Source organism: Mus pahari, chromosome 9 (genome assembly GCF_900095145.1).
Source record: "Mus pahari chromosome 9, PAHARI_EIJ_v1.1, whole genome shotgun sequence".
NCBI lineage: Eukaryota > Metazoa > Chordata > Mammalia > Rodentia > Muridae > Mus > Mus pahari.
In genome coordinates this window covers 534,513-538,873 of record NC_034598.1, presented here as the reverse complement: position 1 = coordinate 538,873, position 4,361 = coordinate 534,513, and positions in this window count along the sequence as shown.

Below are 4,361 nucleotides of genomic sequence, written 5' to 3'. Positions count from 1 at the left end.
TAACCTACTGTTAAAGTAAAATGCAGATGTTTAATTACATAATTTAAAGAATANAGTTCTAATGTTTTGAATTGATTCCAAAGAATTGTATAACTATCTGCCAGTCNTCTTCTAGATTAATCACTACAGGCAGAAACCTAGTATCTATTTCCCCCCTGTCTTTGGATTTTTCTTCACAATGGAATTATCAGGGAGTCTGACATTATTTAACTTTTTAAAGAAACCCTTGGCTAAGCCTTGGACATGAATGAAGAGAAGGCTCTCTGCATGTACCGGCAAACTTANTATTTTTGTTTTGATTATAGACATCATGGAGAATATAGAGAAGTAAATCTGATTATGGATTTTATTTGGAAGATTCTCATGGCTGTAATACAATTATTTTCCACATGATTATTTCATTCGAAGTAACACCCATTTGCATTTTTGATGACACCAAATCAGTTATTGTTTTACCATTGACTCATTTGATTCTGTGTGATCATTTGAATGAAAATGGCCCCCCCATAGGTAAATAGGAGGAGGTGACATTGTTGGAGTAGTTGTGATTTTGTTGGAGGAATTGTATCACTGGGAGCTGGTTTTAAGGACTTAGAATTTCAACCCAGATCCATTGTCATTCTCTCTTACTGCTCCAGAAGTAAAACTCAAACTACATCTTAAGCACCATGCCTTCCTGCAGGGCATGGAATTTTAAGTCAATCAGAATTTAGCTGTGTTGCTCGGTACCTGTGCAAGCATCAATAATTTGGAGTGCTGTTTTGTCCTATGCCCATAGTAGTTCCCTCAGAGAGCTATTGAGATTAAATGTGATGGCAGGAAACATTTACCACTCTGCTTTTCATATGGTGACTACAAACCACCATCACTTTCCTCTATCCTCTTCTAATTCTGCTTCCTATCATTCCTTGATCTAATTTTCAGTTTTCTCTTTATCTTCATTTAAATAATACTTTTTTATTACCTTCTCCTTCTGGCTTACTAGAGAGGAAGGTAGAATGAAGTGGTCTTTCTGGAGTGGTACAGTGAGGAAGGTTTTGAGTAATGCCTTGTGCTCAGAGTAGATGGTGGATTGATCATCACATTATCATTATTAGTTATTAGTTATTGGTTATTCTCAGCATCACAGTAGGGGTGCCTTTATGACAACTTCTTATAAACTTTATTCTAAAGCTTCCCTTCTGTGATCCACAACAGAGGTCCCAACTGTAAATTTCCTTGTCAAATTGCTCCTTTATATTCCCAAACATCTTTAAGGACCTAAGGAATGAAGTTGTACAATTTCTAGTTGTTTCTCAAACTCAAAGCAGCAGGCACAATGAGAGGGAGGGATGCTGGAAGGATGGCTCATTGGGTAAGAGCAGATACTGCTCTGCTGAAGAACCTGAGTTTGGCTCATAATACCCATGTCAGGTGGCCCGTGCAACCTGACATTCCAGATCCAGGGTCTAACGCCTCTGGCCTCCACAGGTACCTGTCTCACAGGACCATAACCCCATAGTGAAACATACACATACATAATTCTAAAAATAAATAGAACCTGGGGCACGATAGATATTAGAAGATGTGTCTTGATTGGAGTTGCTTCAAACATGACTTCTGTCATGTTCACTTAAGCACCTGGCTCATGAGCCCAACAAGGAACCTCAGGGTTTTTGTTTATTTACTTCTTTAGCCAAAATTATTTTTGATTGCCAGAGAACCAACTGCTGATGATCATCTTGACTTTCAAGGAGATCAACTAACTGGATTATCTAAAATGCCACCAATTTCTCATTAATGCATTTGTATACAATTATGATAGGTTGGTTCTATTTTGTGTCAAATTCTGGGTGCTTTGACTTGACAGAAACAAGTAAGAAGGAATTTTTGAGAAAACAAAACCCTTTCAGGAGTTCCCCTGATAGAACATTGCTTAGTGTGACACTTTGCTTGGCCAGGAAATTGTCCTGAACTCACCGTCAACCAATGATAACCTTATGAAGTCAGACCATCTCTATGGGGCCTAATTTGTTGATTTGTAAAGCAGAACTAATGATGCCTTATCTTGTGGAAGTCAAGGAGCTGAACCAAATGAACTACTGAAGTTAATTCCTAATCTGATAAAATGTTTAGATTCACTGTTATATAGGTTAATCAATGTGTATAGAGCAGTGGTTTTCAACCTTCCTAATGCTGGGACCCTTTAATACAGTTCCTCATGTTGTGATGATCCTCCAACCAGTAAAATTACTCGTGTTGCAGCTTCATAACTGTCATTTTGCTATTGTTATAAATAATAATGTAACTATCTGTGTTTTCCAATGGTCTTAGGTGACCCCTGTGAACGTGTCATTCAACTCTTAAGGAGTCATGACACACAGGTTGGAAAGCACTAATATACAGTTTTTCTGGAATGATAGTTCCAGATATGTTCCAGATATGTTGCCTCTTCATTGAGTTGTATCTTTAGCTTTCTCTAAAAAGCATCAACTGGCATTCTGCTTTTGAAAGAACATTAAGAGTGACTTTTTTTCAGGTGGCCTGGGGAAGCTAGCTCTACTTTATCAATTAACTGTGTACTGAGGCTGATACAATATTACAAAAGCAATTTTGAAAAAGTAGCTAAAGTAGATGTACATTGTAGAAGGCCACTCAGTTCCCTCCAATAGGAAAGTTAGTAAACATGGAATGTCTCATCCATTTTATTCTCAAAATTCCCATGAAGCTTGAGAGTTCTCTGTCGCTACTGATCCAAGAGTTTTATAATTTCCTCTGTGCTGGGACTTACTAGTAAATGAATCATCTTCACCAAACTCAGAATTGGTTTATTAGTTTTCAGGACCTTTACAACAAAAGAGACTTTTCAATAAGGTTTTCAATTAACAGCACAATCAAAGAATGTATGAAGTTATAGTGTTACATCACCAGGAAGATTAATAGTTGCTTAGGACTTAACAATAGCAAACAACCTCTACTGGCTTCTGAAGCCCTCTCCTCATCAAACGCAGACATAGAAAGCTTACCTTCTGAGCCAGTTAATCATGGTCACGACTTTTTGGTAAAGGAGATGGAGAAATCCTGATTTACATGGTTCTGAAGAATTCCTAGCATCTATATGAATGCATGAAGAATAGCATACCATATATACTTGAGATTTTATTCTATTGTGTATCATCTATTTCAAGTAAAATAAATCGATACCCCACCCTCTTTTCATGTATTCTTTTGTTCTGCAGCTAGCTAGGTAATTTTTTTTTCATTAAGAACATGGTCTTCCTTTCCTTTATGCTTAATGGGTTTATGTAATTATAAAACCTATAATTAAAATCAATTATATGTGCTAACACCTACCTTATACTCTGCTGCCAAGTTTTTTTGGCTGGCACATCAAATTCTGTGGCTTGGCAGAAATAGACTCGCTGACTTCTCCTTTGTCTGCTCCACTACTCCACCAGGATTCAGACCACTACCTTCCCAGGAGAAAAATAAACCCAAAGCTTAGCTCTGGCTGTTTTTGACTCCTTTATGCTAGCAAAGCTGAATTGCACAGATATTACTTATACTTCACCATTCTCCTTGATTCTGTACTCATTCCAGCTGTGTTTTTGTTTAAAAATTTAAGGTAATGACTGCAATTAGAAACAGCAGTGTGGGGGCTCAGGGTTTAATAGCGCTTGTTGCTTTTCCAGAGGATCTGCATTCTTTTGCCAGCACCCATGCCTGGTAGTTTCTAACCACATGTAACACACACACACACACACACACACACACACACACACACACACACACAAATAAAAAAATAATTTAAAAAGAAAAAGAAAAAGAAAAAGAAAAAAGAAACCACCAGCGTGGGCTTACTGTTTTTTTTTTTTTTTTCCGCATCTAGTTTGTACTAAAAGGCAAGCACAAACAAACCTTTACATTTTGAAATCATATAACTAATTAAAGGCATTCTGAATTCAGAGTACAAATATATATTCTAGCTCAAAAAGCCACAAATACAAAGACACAATTTTAGGTTCAACATGCAGCATGCCAAATATTAGTATGTGATCAAGAAAGAGCAGAGTGACAGGCTTGGGAAACAGGCAGGTTTAAAACTGGTTGTGTGAACTGGAAGGTAACAAGTTTACAAATGTGACTCTGGATGGAATAGTGCACGGTGGTTCTAAACAAGTGAACTGCATTGTCCTTGGTGGAATTCATTTGGCTGTTCTAATCTCCAAGAATGATGAATCTTCTTTAATCTCAGCATCTAGGGAGACTGCAGCTTTCATGTATGGTTTCCTCTGTTGCCACCTAGTGGTTTATATGAGTATGTGCACTATCTGTAGTGGGTGACTGCAGTACAAATGAAGCATTAAAAAGATATGAAATCT